Below are 22,006 nucleotides of genomic sequence, written 5' to 3' on the forward strand. Positions count from 1 at the left end.
TGTGGTATAAAATTAATAGTTTTTTTTATTATTTTCAACTTTGCGGAAACACAAATATATGTTTTTCCACTGATATATGTTTTTTTTTCGGAAGTTATAGTCTTGTTTCAATATAAAAGATCACTGAGCACAATAAAAAGTCTGAATACAGTCCTTGGCTAGATTTTCTTAAAGCCCGTAACGAGTGTTTCGTCTTTTTTCTTCACATCACTTATATTAGCCATTAGTTATTTGCTTACACAACCGAATAGCGCAGTTGCCTTCGCACACATTTCATCAAAAAGCTTTCTCGCAAGCTTCTAGGCCACTTCCACTCTCGAACACAGTCCTTTAATTTAACATTTTCACTCAATATTCTCTGCAAAGGCAATATTTCAATAAATTTTCGGCTTTCCAATATTTACAATGATGGATACCTATATATGCCAAGCAGAAGCAGTGGCTAGAGTTTGAAAATGACTACAATGATATGTCCCCTTCAGACCATACAAAACACGTACTTATATTCTAAAAGGATAAGTTAAAGTCGCTAAGACTAAGCGGACATATGGAGAACTCTTGAGCTCGGCAGAACTCGAATCAAAGGATCTGTCGGCCATTAAAAAGAAGCATAAAATAACATACTTCAGCTTTCCTAAGTGCCAGGCAGCAATGGCTGAACTTTCGGAACTTTCGTGTGCCTGCCACCGTGTGATACGGACGTTTTTAAAGGAGATCGTCGTTTAGAGACATGTTCACTGCCATATATATCTTAATATATAAAAATCACGTGTCACTATGTTTGTTCCCGATGAACTCCTAAACTACTGAACTGTGTAGTTCGATCTAACTTGAAATATAGGATAGGTTATATCTCAGTTTATAGTCGCAATATTATTTTATTGCAAATTTTTGTATTTGTTTATACGTAATAATAAAATGTTACGTATACGCACCGGCACTCACATTTTCAGGTGGTGCGGATATACTTCCGTGTAATTGGTTGGTGTTTAATTAAACAACGTGCTTATCAATAAAAAATATTATAGCGAATTATATTAAGTATAGCACATCACCAGGCCCGCCGAGAGGGGGGGATTAGCCCCGGTCCCGGGGGGGGAGGGCCCGCGATTTAGAGGTATTATGACATTTTTTTTAATTCAGGAGAGTCTTTAGTTGTTCCATGTGCAATTTTTAAGCCGAATTTCAAAAGAAACGAAAATCTTCATTTCGTTTTAATATTATAGTGAAGTGTGAAAAATAAATATCTATATATATAAAAAGAAAGGCTAAAATGTGTGTTAGTTGGTCGCCTGTGTTTGAAGAGATGCGTCGTTCGATTTTGTTCAAACTTTCACACAAGTTGCGTAAACCTCACGCGGTGGTTACTACATAGGTTTGGTTACGATCGACGTACAGGATCTCGAGATATAGGCCAAAACGTGGGCCAGTGAATGCCTAGACAGTGTTTATATAATATGGATATCAAATGAAAGCTGTTGATGAGTGCTTTAGTACAGAGTAATATAATATCCAGAGGCGGACTGGGACTGGGATTAGGACTAGGACTGGGACTGATACTCGGAGTGGGACTGGGACTGGGACTGGATTATGTGTTACACACATTAATAGCACAGGAAGCGGTGTTCGGATGGATTCCGGCAGGCCGGGACAGATGCGGTTGATACAAATATTACTTTAGTTTCATACTTCAACGAGGTCACTTTGGACAAACAGTTGTCGGCATTTTGAGAATTAGAGGAGATTCCAAGGAAAATGAACATCAAACAGGTTCGGCGAACACCTATTCAAATCCACAACAGTTCGGAAAGATGGTGGTAAATAATTGGTTTCCTTACCATTTAGTTTAGCTTAGGTCCCTCTCTGAAAAGTGCGTGTTCTCAATTGTATCGCAGAGAGACACGAATAGCGAAAAATCTCGATCTACAAACAGAATACCATAGAGTTGTATCAGAATATGAATCCCTAGGGCACATGAAACAAGTCAGTAATATTCCGCCAGACTCAAACGACTGTTACCATCCCACCTCACCACGCTGTTATAAGGAAGGGAAGTACAACAACAAAAGTCAAAGTCGTATCTAACGCATCATATCCAACGACGAACGGCAAACGTTTAAATTATACCCTATATAATACTTCGCTAGAGGCTGTTCAAATACGTCTTCAACAACGGCATTACAACCGGCAGGTTTTCCATTGCGAAAATGAACATCCAACTGCAAGAAATTTCTACAGTGTACACCGGAACAGCACTTATTGACCGAGGATTTTCTAAAGTTTGAAAACATTAGCACGTTAAAAGCACTCGGTATCAGGTGGAGCGGCAATTTCGACTTCTTCTATTTCACAGCAAAACCCATTGAAAATACCAAGCTGTTACAAAAAGGTCAATACTTTCTGCGATCGCTAAGCTTTTCGCCCTCTTTGCTTGCTGGCACCAGTCATAATTGTAGCCAAGATGATAATGGAAAATATTTGGTTGGAAGGGACAGGTTGGGATGAAGACGTGTCAGAAACTACTTTACATCGGTGGCAATCATTCATGATAGACTACGAAAAAATTAACGACATACGCATAACTCGATGGGTGTACTACACACTTAAGGACAATGTCGAAATTCATGGCTTCAGCGACTCCTCGGAAAAGGCATATGCCGCTACGGCTTTCCTAAGGGTCCAAACAAAGGATCAAGTCTTCACCAACCGGCTGATGGTCAAGACGAGAGTCGCCCCGGTCAAAACAATATCGTTGCCTCGACTCGAACTCTGCGGTTACATTAAAGTAACCCTCTGGACCGATTCAACTATAGTGCTGGCATGGATCCGAAAACCACCATGTTCGTGGTGAACTCGAATAACCAAAATCATCGACAAAGTAGGAGATAAAGTATGGCGGCACGTAGACTCTGCGTCAAATCCGGCAGATTTAGCGAGCAGAGGACTCTTGGCTTTGGATCTAATCAGCAATTCTTTGTGGTGGCAGGGACCTTCTTGGTTACAAGAAGACAACGAAGATTGGCCAACACAAAAAGGAGATTATAACACGAATATTGAGGAAAAGAGGGTGAAGGTTCACGCAACGTCAGTTATTAATAACTTTAATATGCTTGATAGGTTCTCCGACTTTTCATGGGATTTGCGGGTTATATCATACATTTTTCGGTTTTTCCGAAGAACACATAAAACTAAAGTTATTTTAAAAGTGACTTTCACTTAATAGCACCTGATGAAATAGAAACAACGACTCAACGATTAATAGCAATATGCCAAAGGCAATACTTTCAAGAAGAGTACGGAAATTTGAAGTCATGGGAACTTATTCATGGGAAGAGTGAGATTTTACCCTTGAACCCATTCATCGATACACACGATATGATCAGAGCTGGTGGGCGGGTTGGCGCATCCAACGATATGCCCTACAATGAGCGTCATCCCATTATTCTTGCATGTACTTGTTGGTTAACCAGACTGATAGTTCAATTTGTGCATAAAATCTACCTACTTGGATGATGCGGTGCCTTATTCGCACTCAGTACTGTACTCCGCGCGTTAAAAACATGATGTTATCCACAACTGTAGAGTCTGCAATATTTACAAGAAGCGGGCACAAACTCAACTTATGGGAGTCCTTCCCAAGGAGCGTGTAACAGAAGCCTAATAAATATACAGACCAATTCTAAATATTCTCGCGGATATTTTTATTCCCGCGGAAAAATTCCTCCAATTCATTTCTCCTAGGGAGAAGAATAATTGGGGAATAGGAATTTGGAATTTTCGAAGTCAGGTGTTTTGTCAATTGAAAAATTTGTTGCGCATTTCTTATTTTGTTTAAAAAATTGTAAAGTTTAATTATCGTTGCCAATTTGTTTGAAATTAAGAAATAAGGTATAAACAATGCACATTATTGCATTTCATGTGGTATTCACTGAAATGAGTAATGAATTGGTGCCACAGCAACATCAACAGAGGAGAATAAGAAGAAGACCAGCGGGATAACACAAATCCACCGGAGTTGCCTGCATTCATTATGCAAAGCAATTTTCTGGCGGCCAAGTCGAGTTCGCCATATGCCAAAATCTATTTAAGCCTTCTTAAAAAATCCTTGCGCAATTTCTGCACGGCTGCATCAGATATGCGAAGAGCTCTTTTCCTTTGCTTATGATATATTTTTCGACTTAAAATAAAGAATATTGTGGTTGTTGTTGTTGTTGTTGTATTACCAGTGAGAATATTGTGGTAGAATGTAAATACATATTTTAGCACATATTTGTACAAATAAGTGTTCTTTCTTAAAATAACCAATTTTCTTTAACTATTTTGATGCATTCCCTTTAATTTAACTAGTGAAAAAACTCCTATAAAATGGCAGAGAAATCTCCTTCTCCCTCACATTCATAATACCTACTTTTCTCCCATAACCGGTTTCCGCTTTTTCGAACATTGTTCAGAATGGAGGAAAGGGAGAAGTGAAAAAACTCACAAGGAATTTTTATTTAGAATACGAGGAATGGGAGAAGGGAAAAAACTCGCACAGAATTTTTGTTTAGAATTGGGCTGATAATAAATAAAAGTCTCACCCTGTTTCCAAATTGGTGCAGCACTGTTGTCTATTGTGAACGGTACAAAAAAATATAAAATGCAAAAAAGTAAAAAAAATATATAAAATGCAAAAATCTACAAAAAAATATAAAATACAAAAACCTACAAAAAAATATATACCGGCACAGAAATCGACATAAAACAAAAATTCTTTCCAAATTTTCAACACAACAAAAATTGCATCATATTACAGCAAAAGAAACTGTACCACGTCATAACGGGATAAGGCAAGTCACGCCACCCCGAAACACAAACGAAGCCACCATAATTGGCGGCACATCGAAAAAAATAGCAGCAGTACAAGGAAGCTGAACTGAGGAAAATCGGCAGCAGCGAAGTGATGACGGCAGCAGCAGAACAGCAGCAGCGGCGACAGCGTATGGTGACGCGTACTTTGCAATATGTATTTATGTATGTATGTATGTATGTATGAAATGTAATATGTAGTTGGTTTTGAAATCTGTACATATAATTTTTTTCTTATGAATATTTTTCGCAAAAATACTTAAAATTCTTTTTAAATTCGAGGAATGTCAAATCTTATTGCAATATTTCTTGTTTCCTCAATTTTGCTAATATTTATAATATTTCCATAAACAATAGATTTATATTTTCATACTTAAAAGGCTTCTTGTACGATAAGTTTTGGCATATGTACATATGACATTTTAGTTTCCAACATAGCTTGAAATATAATCAACTTAAGTCAAATTTGTATATGTATAACTCGCAAATTTATTTGTCAACCAATGTAGTTACTAACATTCTCAAACACATAATGATTGAAATGAAATTGATAAACATACATTTTGAATTTTGAATATTTTGCATCAACTAAAATTATCTACTAAAAATTACATAAAAAAAAAATAAATAAATTGCCGATACAAATTGAAAAAGTGAAATTGGTGATACATATAACCCCGACACTTGCATTTTCTTTATAAAACAATTGCATTAATGCACAACAAAATCTAATGTAATATTCAAAGTCTATATTTGAAACAATATAAATTTTTATAAAGTGTTTATGTATATGCATATAATACGTAAAAATAAATGTAAGGCGCGATAACCTCCGATGAGATCTAAAGCCGAGCTTCTTTTCCAATTTGCTTCGTGCTCCTCTTGATTTTCCCTACAGACTGGCCGGACGGCACCTACATGTTTTATGCCGATTCCGAACGGCATCTGGAAGGCATATGAGTTTTCACTGAGAGCTTTTCATGGCAGAAAAACACAGGGAGCGCTTGCCAAACACTGCCGAGGGGCGACCGCGCTTAGAAAATTTTTCTTCTAATTGAAAAACCTTATTTCTAAAATTTTGATGTTGCTTTGCCCGGGGTCCGGGCTGCGAACCCAGGGCATACGGTGTGGTAGGCGGAGCACGCTACCATCACACCACGGTGGCAGCCAAATATCATACATACATTGTTGCTAAAAGCGAATATATTGCATTTTTAAAACAACGTATGCATATAGATAGATACATTTTGTGAAAATTTAATACATTAAAAAAAATTAAAACATTTTGCTATGAAACCGTGCGGCCGACACGTTAAATAATGAAAATTGTATATATTCTTATCATTACATACTGAACATTTTGCTGTGGAACGGTGCGGCCGACACGTTAAATAATGAATATATATTTTTAATGAAAACGGTGCGTCCGTAAAAATTCTAAAATTAACGCTTTTTATTGTGCAACGGTGCAGCCGTCACGTAAACTTTAATACCTTTTTTGTGCAACGGAGCGGCCGTCACGTTATACAATCGTAATAAATATTAAATTGAAATAAATATATTTTAATTGGCGCAAGACAATTGGAAAAATAGATCAACCTTCTCTCTTGTATGCCGTATATGGTAGCACACCCGGCACAAAACAGAATTTTTCTTTTTAAAAAGCAAAAATTTAATTGATGGTTCACAGGGAATACAATTCAACTCATTTTCAAGTAATTCTATCAAATATATGCCAACATTCAATACAAAATTCAAGTAAAACGGATTCAATTTCAATGAATTCACATTCATAACTCAAACTTGCAACTTTTTCTTAATTTGGATTTAGGTGATAAAATCATTTCAAATTTCTTTTCCATTCAAATTTGTTCATATTCATAACTCAAACTTGCAACTTTTTCTTAATTTAATTTAGGTTACAAACCCATTTCAACCTTTTTTCATTCAAATTTGTTAATATCCAAACATCCAAAGCTGAAAGTGTGAGCGCTTTTTCTTCTGCTAATATTAAATTTTGAAACAAAGTTCAAAGAATTGAGAGAAAATTGCATTAAAATTTAAAAACGCGTTTTACATACTTACTTACTTACTTAATTGGCGCTTAACCGTCTAAACGGTTATGACCGTCCAACAAGGCGCGCCAGTCACTCCTTCGCTCCGCCAACCGGCGTTTTACATACAGGTCGTTCTTTATCAACAAGGCAAGAGAAGTTAGATGAATATAAAAATTCTTTAATTGAGGCATATAATAATATTTTGGTAGAGGTAAATGGTCATTTTGAAAACCGACTTAGGCCATTTGAATAAAAGTTTACCACGATGTAGGGAAGAATTAATTAAATGTTTTACAAAACTCAACTGCACAGTTAAAGTACCAACTAACTACAGCGACTTAGTCTAAGATAACATTTTTATGTCAGACACTGATCGTGAAGAAACAGAATCCTTCGACACACACAAAATCGATTCTGAAGAAGAAGAAGAATTCTCTGACCTAGCACAGCCAGAAACACTCGATAGTCGTATCGGTAAACAAAGTTGTTCTTTATCTCATACTGAAAATATTTCATTACAAGAAAAATTCTGTGGTTTCGATAACCCAGTCGTTACATCAAACAATTCTTAAGGGCTTTTAACAACTTTTTCAAATTCCAACCAATCTCGTAGTAATTTTCTAGAACCAACAATAATGGCTACATCAGAGCAAAAGAAAGAGTTTATTGGGACGTGTGCTCCCGTATTCAGGGAAAACTATAACGGTGACCCATTAGCGCTAGAGTCCTTCATAGATAAAATTGAACTAGTAGAAGGTTATACAGATCCAGATCTTATACCAACTTTCATTTTATTTGTTAAATCGAAGCTCGAGGGGAAAGCAAGAGAAGCAATTCCGACAAATATAACATCTATCCAAGAAATTAGAGATGCGCTTAAAAGTCGAATAACGCCCGACAATTCAGCTTCACTAAAAGTTACCAACAATAATTTAACAGAAACGCGTAGAGGAGTTATCTGATGATTTAGAGAGGTCTTTAATTATTGAAGGCATATCAAAAGCCAAAGCGCACGAGATGGCAGTCGAACAGTCAGTAAACGTTTGTAGACTAAATACGCGCTCAGACTTAGCCAAAGCAATACTGGCATCAACCTCTTTTAGTGACGCAAAAGACGTCGTCAAAAACTGCTGAAGCAATTGTTTTTGCTGATTTGTCTGGCACAGCGACTGTTACCAGATATTTGGTCGTCACAAATCATGGTAAGTGCGAACTTGTTACCGTGTTTGGACCCAGGAAGAGGTCCTATTGTATCTATAACTAGTACATCAAATGGTTTACAAGGAGTTAGTGTTAAAACGAGGTTTTCTTTCGTTTTAGGTTTAACTTTGTTTAAAAGACAATCTATACAACTTTTGATATATTTCGCTATATCACGAGTCATGTTCCTCCAATAAAATTTTGTTCGTAGTTTTGCGTAAAGTTTTTTCATTCCGCAATGTCCACCTGAAATGGGGTCGTTATGGTAAATTTTCATTGGTTTTAGTTTTGTATCCTCGTCTGCTACTGTCTCCACTGGATCTGTTAGAATAATTTCTAATGATTTAAAAATTTTATTTCAAATATCTTTGAAATTTGTAATAGTATAATGTTTGAATAAAGTATCGTTTTTAGGCCATTCAATTTGTTTAATTTTGCGTTTGCTGACTTCTAATTCTAGCCTCGAAAGTAATTTCTCTAAAGTCATTATTTCGTTAACGAACTCAAAACTAAGTAACTCGAGTTTTTTATGTTTTATATGCGCGAAAATTCTTAAACTTGTTGATTTATTATTTTTATCGTAAGTAATTTCAGATCTTATCCGTGGAACTTTTTTCGAAAAATTAAATGAAAATTTGTCGTAGACATGTAAAGTAAGTTGTTTTTCATCGTTTTTGACAATTTCTCTATGAAGATTTTCATCGTTTTGCCGTTTTGTCTTTGGCCTTGTTTGTACTGCTAAAATTTGTTTGTTCGATTCCTTAAACTCGTCGATTGTAATGCGCGATAGTGCATCAGCACCAACGTTTGATTTACCCTTTATATAAACCATAGTAAAGTTATATTCTGCTCATTCTAGCCTAATTCTCGAAAGTTTTGATGAGGGGTCTTTCATGTTGAATAGGTATACTAGTGGCCTATGGTCTGATTTTACAATGAAATGCGTGCCATAAACGTATGGTCGAAATTGCTTGATTGCAAAGTAAATAGCTAAGAGTTCCAATACTATAATTATTTTTTTCTGCTCTGCTTTATTAAATGCTTTAGAAGCGAAACAAATTGGTAAATCACTGCCTTCCTGTTCTTGACTCAAAATAACGCCACATCCAGTTGTGGAAGCATCAACGTTAATAATGAATTGTTTAGTGAAATCTCGGTATTGCAGTAATTTTGTGGAAGTAATGCTGCTTTCAAAGATAAAAATGATCTTTCGCACTCAACATCCCAAACGAATTCAACTCTTTTCCTGCTTAATCGATTTAGAGGCGCTGCCATAGATGCAAAATTTAGTATAAACCTTCTGTAATAGTTTGCAAACGCAACGAATCGTCGTACCGCGTCTTTATGTCGGTTTTGTATACTTTTTAATTGCGCTTATTTTGGAGTCGTCTGGCAACAAACCTTTGGCTGAACATTTGTGACCCAAAAATGTAACTTCTGGTTGTATTGAAAACTTTTGAAAGATTTTTAATATGGTGTGCTTCACTACAACCTATGACGATAATATCGTCGACGTACAAAAATGCGACATTGGGTGGTATACCCGAAAAAGCTATTGTCATCATTCGTGAGAATGAATTTGGTGCTATATTTAAGCCCAATTGGAGAACTTTCTATCTAAATGCACCTCGGTCAGTGCTGAAAGAAGTAATGTCACGTGAGTCAGGATGCAAGGGGATTTAATGAAATCCCGAAAAAAGATCTAATGTGGAAAAATACTTTGCCCTACCGAGATTGTCTAAAATATCGTCAACTCTAGCTATTGGAAATTTATCAGCAATGAGTTTCTTGTTTACTGCGTGAAAATCTACGCACATACGATAAGCTTTTTGACCATTAGTGTCTTTCTCTGGGACTACAATCAAAGGACTATTGTAATTAGAGTAACTCCGTTCAATCAAATCGTTGTCTAACAGCTTATTTACTTGGCGGTTTATTTCTTCGCGTTGGGAGTATGGCAATCGATAGTTTTTAACATATACCGGCTCGTTATCTGTCAATCTTAATTTTTGCTCGTAGAAGTTGTTTAAAGTCATTTTGTCCATGTCAAGAGCGAAAATGTCGGCATAATCTCTGCAAAGGTCAATTAATTTACTTTGGGCATATTGAGTTATTTGATTTTATAAAATTGAAATCAGTTTTTTCGTACGTTTGTCTTCTGTTTCTGTCTTGTTAATTGTAGAAACGTTTTAATTTGAAAGTTTTTCTGCCCGAATACTGTTTTTTTACATACCTTACATCATCCGTGGTGTTTATGACTTTAATTATTGGGTTACTGGAATTAACAATGCACCAAGCTGTGAAAACACCCTTTTGAATTTCCTGCGAGTCCACGAAAAGTGGCTCGGGTGAATCTCCTAAATCAAAAAGTCTGAACATTTCACATCTGGGAGGAATTATACAACTGTCGCTTTCTGTTCCGTGCAGGATTGGTACCGCGACTTTTTCATTACCTGCCCAAAAGGAAATACTATTTCTTTCATAATTAATAATGCGTTTGTTAATTTTCAGAAAATCTTTACCCAATGTGCCATCGGATGGAATGTTAAAGTCTTCATTTACTACATGTAAAGTATGTTTAAAAGAAAAGTTTGGAAAATTTAAATTTACAGTAATTTTACCTAAAGTCGAAACTGAATTTGAAGTGACACCGGTAATGCTAATAATGTCGTTTGTATTTAATTAAATATTACTGTATATACATGATATTTTTATTAAAGAAATGTCTGCTTGAGTGTCTACTAAGAAAGAACAACATTTTCGTGACTCGTTAAGTTGTAATTCTATGAAATCTGAGTAATTTAAATTTAAACAATAGATGCCTATTGGTGAGGGAAATTGGCTTACTCTCTTAGTTCGTCCTTCCTCAGTGTTCTCTCCTGCGAGTGCCCCGTGTTTAAAGCTCGGAAGTTTGCATTTCTGCCTCTACAGTTTGACGATCTTGAATTGCTACCTCTATTGTTACTATTATTTGTATTTGAATTTGAGTTTGAACGTGTATTGCTATTGTTACTATTTTGGTATCTATTTCTATTATCATATCGGTGTCGCTGACTATTGTTACCGTTACGGTTGCTATTGTATGAAAATTAACTATTATTTCTATAACCAGTGTAGCTGTGATTTGGGTAAGAGCCACGATAACTACCACGTGAATTTCTGAATGCATTGTTACCACGCGATCGAAAAGCTAAAACCTGACGCTCTGTTACTTCGTTGTTTTGTTCTACAATTAGTTTCGCTACTACGTCTTTCGGATCAGTGAATGCCGTTGAGGCTAAAATAGTTTTGACTAAATTGGATTTTGCGTTTAAATGACACACGTTAACCGTTTGTGCGACTGCCATTTCATGATCTTTCGCTTGAGTGATCCCTTCAATAATAAGAGACCGCTCAAGTGAGTCACCTAAATCTTCAACTTTTTTGGCAAAGTCTGTATAATTGTCATTGTTATCGTGCAACGCTGCAATTTTCCCTGCTACAACTTTCGAGTTGTCTGGTTTCATCCTACTACGTAGAGCTACTTTAATTTCATTAACTGAAGTTACTTGCTTTGGTATTGCTTCACGGGCTTTACCCTTAAGTTTTGATTTTAAAAATGCTATAAAAGTACCGGTTAAATTTTCAGTAGCGAACTCTTCAAGTAATACAATTTTGTCTATAAAGGTCTCAAGTGCTAGAGGATCACCGCTGTAGTTTTCTCTAATAGAATTAGCACACATGTTAATGAAAGATTTCTTTTCCGCGAGTGTTGCCATGATTTGATCGTTAAGATCTGAAGCTGAATTAGAAGAAGGTGAAGCAACGTTTGTACTAATTGGATCGTTAAGATCTGTGTTTAAGTTAGAAGAAGGGGAAGTTTAGTTTGGACTATTTGAATCGTTAAGAATTGATTTTAAAGTAGAAGAAATTGTATTTAATTTTGCACTATTTGGATCTAAATTAGAAGTAAAATTTTTGCTTGAAGAATCTTCGAAGCCAGGGAAATCTGTCGACAAAGATAATCTATTTTCCTGGTTTGTGACTGTTTTGGTCGGAGATGAAGTTAAACTTTCGGAGCTTTAAGCTAATTTATCGGAATCGGATTCTGAATCTGAAGTTTTGTGAACTCGCTTCCTATCTCTCAAATTGTACATATGTAGTTATAAGAAGAGCAAAAGAATTTAGTTTGAACTACTATGAAATTAATTAAGCGCTTATTTTAATGTAGGAATTTATTATTGAAGCTGAAATGTTGAGGAAAGAGAGAAAAAAAAATTTTTGGGAAAAGGGAACTGGTTTACAGTGAATTGTCGCTAACGAAATATTTAAAAGTTTATTGGCAGAATTAATTGCACTGAAATATAATTGTATGAAAAAAATCTGTAAGAACTAACTGAATTTAAAATGGCAAAACAGTATATAACTATGAATTGGTAAAAATCTTAAAAGTGTGGTAATCACGGACGCACGGCTTTATTCAAAAAATCTTAATTGGCTTTTCACGGAACCACCGTTTTATATAAAAAAAATATCGTTTGGTTTTTCACCGAACCACCGCTTTAAATGAAAAAAATATCGTTTGGTTTTTCACGGAACCTCCGATTTATATCAAAAAAAAATATATATATATCAAATTTCTAGGGTACCTGCAGACTGCTTATCTAGTTCACTCAGTCTTATATGGTGGTATTTTGGTGGAAAATGTACGTATTAAAAAAACTGAAGTAGAATTAAAATTTGAGAAATGGAAATTCAGGCATGTGAAACTTTAAATAGAAGATTTGTGAAATGATTTGAAAATTTGATAAATGGAAGCTTGAAAGTATGAGAATTTGTAAAATGAGTTGAGAAGTTTTTAAATTAGAAATTTGAAAATATGAAACATTTGAAGAAAATGTTAATTTGTAAAATGAATTCAAACTTGAGAAAAAATTTAAATGTAGATCTGCAAATGTTGAGATTTATAAAATGGTTCCAAACTTTTAAATTGTTGAAAACTGTTGTATTATTAGTGGTTAAATTTAGACGAACTCACCGTGTTAGTAAAAATCCAAGTGTTTTATATAAACGGACGCACCGTTGTAATCAAAAAAATCCAAAATGTTTTACATAAACGGACGAACCGTTGTTGTTCAAAAAAATGTATTATAGTTAATGCGGACACACCGCATTTAATAAAAATTGTAATTTTTAGTATACATATTTGTAAAAAAAAAACCCGTAGGAAAAATTTTATTAATACATACATATATCGTATATTTATTTTTCTGCTTCACTGCTGCTATGATGATGGCTGGCGCTGATGTTAATGCTGCTGCTGGCTTTCGCTGCCGACGGTGTCTGCTGCTGCTGGGCTTTGCTGTTGATGGTGTTCGCCGCTGCTTGTGTTCGCTGCCGCTGGCGGTAGTACGGTTTGTGGGTCCGTTATCTGAGTGGTGTGTGTTTTTGCCTGCCGTTATTATGTATGTCAGTTAAATTATTGGAAATTTTTGTAGAAAGTAGAATTTAATTATTTTTATTAATTCCGTAGTTTTAGTTTTTAGAAAATTTGTTGTATTGTTGTATTAACTTTTAGTAAAATCTAGTTTTATTAGAAAGTTTTATTTGCTAGATTCGATTATGTTAATTTTGTAGAAAATTAACACTTCAAACCTCTTCTGCTGAAACAATGTAGAACGAATTTCGAACAAAATGAACCTTTTAGGCGTTTATGCCAAGATTATAACCCTCACTCAAACACATTTGGTAGCTCGGACCCCCTTTTTTCTATAAAAAATATTGTTCTCACCTCTCTTAATAATTAATGTATAATACGATTGATTCTATTCTCTTTAAGTATTACGCTTGTCTGATGAAATCTCTTCTGTAGCTGAGCAGTCTCAGATCGCGACGCTTGACAAACCGCTGCCCATCAAAGACTCGGCAAAAAAAAGTTATTAAAAGTTATTATATATATATATAAATCGATCGTCCGAACAGGATAAGCCTGGTTTCATTGGGCCACTTGAGGGCAGCGGGCTACCACAACGTCCATTAAAAAAAAAACTCCGTTGTTTATTAAAAATTTTACCGAAAATTGTATTAAAATTGTATTTAATTAGAAAAATGTCTATTATCTCTGTATTTTATTAATTAAATTTGTGGCAAAATCGCGTTTACTTAGTTTTATTATCTCCGCTGCAATTAGTTTTTATTATTGAAAACTGTCTTTAATAAATTATTTTGACACCGCACGCACTCAATTCACCTGTATCACCACCAAAGACCATCACGGTCGCCATGTAAGCTAACCATATAGGTTAGGTTGCCCACCTGCCCAGAATATCCGCCGTGGAGGGCGCCGCCTCCAAATCGTCGCTGTTTTATACCACTCAGCCAATTTTCCTGTTGTTTCTCCACTCAGCTCCTCTAAGGTATCAAAGCGAAAATTTGAAATAGAAACGTGGTCACACGGCGGTCACGATAAAAGTTCCGACTTCCAAAAACTTCAATAATACTGGTTTACAGCCAAAATGCACCAGAGACGCCATTATGAAATTCCTATGTAAAATCACTTCCTGATTCTGAAAATCAATGTTATTTTTAATTGTATGGTAACGTTTTTGAGATATTTACGAATTACCGTTATTTCAAAAAAATTAAAAATTGGGTCCACTTAATCATATATATCTCAAGAAGGAATTGAGCAATTCCAAAACGGTTTGAAGCTTTTAAAAGGTATAAACTGTGCATACAACACTTTTTGCTAGGGCCTGCAGATACAAAGACGACGAATAATCATTACGGATTTAAAAAATTTTTTTTTGTAAAAATAAAAAAAAATGTATTTTGCGAGGAAGGATCTCGAAAACTTTTTATTTTTTTGCAGATTTGTTTTTTCTCTCTAAGCTCTATTTTATTACAAAAAAAATAAGCTTTCATTCAACAAAATAGATGGACTAATACAAAAGTTATAAGCATTCATGTAAATATTCCCATTTGGTACATATGTGTGAGTATTCGTATATCAGTTAGTTAGTTTTTGCAGATTTGTTTTTTTCTCTCTAAGCTCTGTTTTATTACAAAAAAGATAAGATTTCATTCAACAAAATCGATCGTATATCAGTTAGTTAGCGAATATCAACACATATGATCCAGTAGGGTACTTAAGTATTAAATGGATATATTTACTTGAATGCTTATAACTTTTGTATTAGTCAATCGATTTTGTTGAATGGAAGCTAATTTTTTGTAATACAACAGAGCTTAGAGAGAAAAAAAAATCTGCAAAAAAATAAAAAGTTTTCGAGATCCTTCCTCGCAAAGTACAAATTTTTTTATATTGTTACAAAAAAAATTGAAAAAATCCGTAATGATTGTTCGTTAGCTTTGAATCTGCAGGGACCAGCAAAAAGTGTTGTATGCACAGTTTATAGCAAATTTTAAAATTTTTTTTTTTAAAAGCTTCAAACCCTTTTGGAATTGCTCAATTCGTTCTTGAGATATATATGATTAAGTGGATCCAATTTTTTATTTTTTTGAAATAACTGTAATTCGTAAATATCTCAAAAATGTTACCATAGAATTAAAAATAACCTTGATTTTCGGAATCAGGGGGAGATTTTTCATAGGAATTTCATAATGGCGTCTCTGGTGCAGAAAAAAAAATTGGAATTTGTGATCCAGTGTAATTAAACAAAACTTGTTTTTCTTTGGACACGTCTGTCCGGCTTAGTTGCAAATTTATTATATGTCATATTTTTCATTTGGTGACGGGGGCTGCGGTTGCAATTGACATGCGGGTTGCCAACTTCACGCGCCTGTAAAATGCAACTTAAGCCCCACGCACATAGGCTACATTATATTACTTGGCATGACTTTATTTTATCCTTACAATATGTCCCCTTCAGACCATACAAAATACATTCTTATATTCTAAAAGGATGAGTTAAAGTCGCTATGGGAAGCGGACATATGGAGAACATAATAAAAACCTCGAAGTAGTAGAAAAATTGTATAATTTAAATCAAAGGACTCAAGGTGAGGTCAAAAAAATAGTCGGGTGATGTCCTTTAACAAAAGACGGTTTCGAAACAGCCTGGAAAAACTTATGTGACCACTACGAAAACAAGGGTATTTTAGGAAATGCCCAATTGAAAATTGTTTTTAGCTTGAAAACAGTTGAGAGTGAATGCGGTAGCTCCATAATGAAACTGCAGCTTGAAATAAACCATGACTGAGTTGAGATGGGATACAGTTTCCAAATCCTCTAAGCTACAAGTATCTCGTTAGTCAATAGATACATCTGCGAAAAGATTGGGGTCTTATCAGGCAAGTGTAGCCAAGTCTACATGCAAGATGTGTAAAAGTTCTGCACATCGAATTGCAAAGTGCGAAAAGTTTTTGCTTTTAACGCCAAATAAACGGTTTGAACAAGTTAAGAGCATCCGTGGGTGCATAAATTGCCTTTCTGCTGGCCATTCGGTCTCAAATTGCACCAGCCAAATGAACTGTGCCACATGTCATTTAAGACATTGTGAGGACCCCAAATCCGAAGGCTTTGAAGTTCCCCACAACACCATAAACATATATTTTGAATTAAAAATTAAAATGTAAATACTTTGTACATAAAATGAAATTACTGAATTATTTACCAATGTACACATAAATTTACATATACATATTTATATATTTTTGTAAATTATTAAATGCCAAATTTATATATATATTATTTTACATAAACATATGAAATACCTGATTTTTATGCCAAATGCATATTTACACACAAGTAGAACCTAAATTGAACCTCCCATGTACAATGGAAGTTAGGCGCGAAGCATAGAATTTACAAATGTACAAGGCTCGAAGCTAACAATTTACAAATGTACAAACACAAAAGAAAGCATAACAGGCATACCTAGTTAATCTAAGGTCAGCATACAGGCGTGTGTACATACATATGTATGTTAAGTGAAGTTATTTGAAGATTAGGAATAAAGGAGCATGTATCATAATAGAAATGTTAAATAGATATAATTTTAGTGGTTAAGCATTGTTATTTTAATATCGCCGTTTGCCTGCGCGCAAATTAGTATAAAAGGGCAACAAATCCTTAGGTAAATTGAGTAGTACTTAGTCAATATATTTGTTAGGCGGTTCTCACCCCCATCAACCGGAAGGATTAGTGGGTTGTTGTTGTTGTAGCAGTGCTTCGCCCCACCTAACAGCCGCGACCGATCAAAAATTGTCATCACTATCTTCTAACGGGAGTCCAAGAAAACTTTCTATTTCAACAGGGGTGGACCATAATGAAAGGGGTGTTAGAGGCGTTGGTTCCACATTACAATTAAAGAGATGATTGGTGTCATGTGGGGACACATCGCAAGCGGGGCATACATCGTGTATGTCGGGGTTGATTCTGGATATATAAGAGTTTAACCTGTTACAGTAGCCAGAACGAAGTTGAGCAAGAGTGACACGCGTTTCTCTGGGTAGTATGAGTTCCTCCTCCACAAGTTTTGGGTACTTTTCCTTGAGTACTGGATTCACCGGCCAATTCCCGGCATAAAGGTCCGACGCCTGTTTGTGGAGTTCACCAAGGACCTGCTTGTGTTTTTTGCTTCATACGGCTGGGTTCTCAGGTGCCGTATTTCTTCAAAATGCTTACGGAGATGACTCCTTAAGCCCGTAGGCGGTGTTGACTCATCAATCAGATGTCTGTTTGGATGCCCAGGTTTCTGGGTATTCAACAGGAACTGTTTGGTTAGCATCTCATTTCTCTCCCTGATGTGAAGTATTCTCGCCTCATTATGTAGATGGTTCTGGGGACATAAGAAGACAGCCCGTGGCGATTCTGAGAGCAGTATTTTGGCAGGCCTGTAGCTTCTTCCAGTGGGTTAATTTTTAGGCTTGGCGACCATATGGGTGACGCGTAGCACGTAAACGGCTAGCCAATTGCTTTGTATGTAGTAATGAGCGTTTCTTTATCGTTTCCCCAGGTACTGCCAGCAAGGGATTTGAGGATTTTATTACGGCTCTGGATTTTCGGAAAAATTGCGGCAGAGTGCTCACCAAAATGTAGATCCTGATGAAACGTTACACCCAAGATTTTGGGGTGTAGGACAGTCGGTAGCGTAGTGCCATCGACGTGGATGTTCAAAATGGGCGACATTTGAAACGTCCATGTTGTAAACAAGGTCGTGGAAGATTTAGTCGGTGATAATGCCAGGTATCGCGAGGCGAAAAAACTGGAGAGATTAGGGAGGTAGCCGTTTATTCTGTTGCAGAGCTCATCGGTCTGTGGGACTGGGCCTGTGGCCATTATTGTGCAGTCATCGGCGTATGAAACGATAGTGACTCCTTCTGGTGGTGAAGGTAGCTTAGATATGTAGAAATTAAACAAAAGTGGGGATAGGACACCACCCTGTGGCACCCCTTGTTTAATTCTTCTTGGTTTTGATGTTTCGTTTCTAAATTGCACCGATGCCTGCCGACCACCCAGATAATTTGCGGTCCACTTTCTAGGATATGGGGGAAGGGTAGACCCTTCCAGGTCTTGCAGTAACGCGCCATGGTTGACCGTATCAAAAGCTTTTGATAGGTCTAGCGCTACCGTTACTGTTCTATGGTGGGGGTTTTGATTTAAACCGCAATTTATCTGGGTGCTGATGGCATTTAGCGCGGTGGTGGTGCTATGGAGTTTTCTGAAGGCATGCTGATGACAGGCTAGCTGCAAATTTGCTTGGAAGTAGGGGAGCAAAATGGCTTCAAGCGTCTTTTCTACTGGCGATAGGAGAGATATAGGACGATACGACTCTCCTATGTTAGCTGGTTTCCCAGGCTTTATTAGCGGGACCACCTTGGCTATTTTCCATTTTTCGGTTATGACAAAGGTGGAAAGAGACAGGTTGAAGACATGGGCTAGGTATTTGAAACCCTCTTTCCCTAGGCTTTTAAGCAGCGGCATGGCTATGCCGTCTGGGCCCACTGCTTTGGATGGTTTAGCGTGACCAATGGCGTCTTTAACTTCTCTGGCGGTGATGGTAATTGGTGACGCGCTGAATTTATGTTTACGTGCGTGTCTGTTGGCCCTCCGTCTAGGATTAGTGGGTGGTTTTCACCTCCGCTACTCTTTAAAAAGCCAGGCTTAGAAATAAGAGAAAATAATAATTTGGAAAAAATAAATACATATATACGTTTTATACATAATTACAGGGGTTCTTTTACTAGGTACCTAACTCTATTCTAGGGAACCCTGGACGGACCGAGTTCTACCCCGGCATAAGGAAAGGTCCGTCACAACATAACACTCTGTTTCATATTGCGAATCAGCCAAAGCCCACAAAGACTTCAAATACTATCGGAGCATCAACGTCACTAGAAGCTCAAATACGACGCAATGCTGAAAGATAAAATAGTCCGATTAATAATGTCAGCTCTTGTTTCGCAAATACCATTAAGAGGTATTATTAGGCACAACTCACGTTAATTTTCATTTACATGGTATTGACTATTCGGCGAGAGCCCTAATAGACTCGGGATCTGAACTCGAGCACAGAATTAATCTGCCATCTAAACACCGGCATGCCCAAGTTTCGAGTATCAATAATACAATTTCTGCACAATTAAAAGAAGCGTCCAACACTCAACTGCGGTCACCAACAGATCCATTAATCGAGATCAATACGATCATGCTGGTTTTACCACAACTCACAGGGAACCTTTCAACTTGCCATATAAACACAATGACTAGGCAAGCATTAGCTGACTTAGTACTGGCTGACAAAAGCTTCTTTGTCAATGGGCCAGTCGATCTAGTTCTAGGCGGCATAAGAAAATATGTGTTACACACATTAATAGCACAGGAAACGGTGTTCGGATGGGTTCCGACAGGCCGGACAGATGCGGTTGATACAAATAATACTTTAGTTTCATACTTCAACGAGGTCACTTTGGACAAACAGCTGTCGGCATTTTGGGAATTAGAGGAGAATCCAAGGAAAATGAGCATCAACAAGGTACGGCGAACACCTATTCAAATCCACAACATTTCGGAAAGATGATGGTAAATAATTGGTTTCCTTACCCTTTAGTTTAGCTTAGGTCCCTCTCTGAAAATTGCGTGTTCTCAATTGTATCGCAATGAGACACGACTAGCAAAAAATCCCGATCTACAAACAGAATACAATAGAGTTGGATCAGAATATGAAACCCTGGGGCATATGAAACAAGTCAGTAATATTCCGCCAGACTCAAACGACTGTTACATCCAACCTCACCATGCTGTTATAAAGAAGGGAAGTGCAACAACAAAAGTCAAAGTCGTATTTAACGCATCATGTCCTACGACGTTCGGCAAACATTTAAATTATACCCTATAATTTTAAATGATACCCTATATAATACTTCGCTAGAGGCTGTTCAAATACATCTTCAACAACGGCATTACAATCGGCAGGTTTTACCATTGCGAAAATGGACGTACAAGTGCAAGAAAATTCTACAGTATATACCGGAACAGCACTTATTGACCGAGGATTTTCTAGAGTTTGAAGACACTAGCACGGTATCAGGTGGAGCACCCATTTCGACTTCTTCTTACTTACTTACTTAATTGGCGCTTAACCGTCTAAACGGTTATGGCCGTCCAACAAGGCGCGCCAGTCGCTCCTTCGCTCCGCTAACCCACGCCAATTGGTCACACCAAGGGAGTTTAAATCGTTTTCCACCTGGTCCTTCCAACGGAGTGGGGGCCGCCCTCTACCTCTGCTTCCATAGGCGGGTTCCGATAGAAACACTTTCTTGGCCGGAGCATCATCTTTCATTCGCATAACATGGCCTAGCCAGCGCAGCCGCTGCGTTTTAATTCGCTGGACTATGTTGATGTCTGCGTATAGCTCGTACAGCTCATCATTAAATCTTCTTCGGTACTCTCCATCGCCAACGCGTAGAGGTCCATAAATCTTTCGAAGAACTTTTTCTCGAACACTCCCAAAGCCGCTTCATCTGCTGTTGTCATGGTCCATGCTTCTGCCCCATATAGCAGGACGGGTACGATAAGTGACTGGTAGAGTATGATTTTCGTTCGCCGAGAGAGGACTTTACTTTTCAATTGCCTACCTAGTCCATAGTAGCATTTATTGGCAAGATTGATTCTTCGCTAGATTTCAGTGCTGATGTTGTTGCTAGTGTTGATGCTGGTTCCCAAATAAACGAAGTCTTTTACTATTTCGAAATTATGGCTGCCAACAGTAGCGTGGTTGCCAAGGCGCATATGCGCTGACTTTTTGCTCGATGACAGCAGGTACTTCGTTTTGTCCTCATTCAACATCAAACTCATCTTTACCGCTTCTTTTCCAGTTTGGAGTAAGCAGAACTAACAGCGCGGGTGCTTAGGCCGATGATATCAATGTCATCAGCATATGCCAGTAATTGCACGCTTTTATAGTATATTGTTCCAGTGCGGTTAAGTTCTGCAGCTAGTATAATTTTCTCCAGCATCAAATTAAAGAAATCGCACGATAGGGGGTTACCCTGTCTGAAACCTCGTTTAGTTTCGAACGGCTCGGAGAGGTCCTTCCCAATTCTGACTGAGCTGATGGTGCTGCTCAACGTCATTTTGCACATAAGTTTTGCGGGGAAACCAAATTCAGACATAGCGGCATATAGGCAGCTCCTTTTCGTGCTGTCGAAGGCGGCTTTAAAGTCGACGAAGAGGTGATGTGTATCGATTCTTTTTCACGGGGTTTTTCCAAGATTTGGCGCATTGTGAAAATCTGGTCGATGGTAGATTTACCAGGTCTGAAGCCGCACTGATAAGGTCCAATCAGCCGGTTCACGGTGGGTTTCAATCTTTCGCACAATACAATTGAAAGGACCTTATATGCGATATTAAGAAGGCTGATTCCACGATAGTTGGTGCATTTTGCAGTATCCCTCTT

This window comes from Eurosta solidaginis, chromosome 1 (genome assembly GCF_040869045.1).
Source record: "Eurosta solidaginis isolate ZX-2024a chromosome 1, ASM4086904v1, whole genome shotgun sequence".
Taxonomy (NCBI): Eukaryota; Metazoa; Arthropoda; class Insecta; order Diptera; family Tephritidae; genus Eurosta; species Eurosta solidaginis.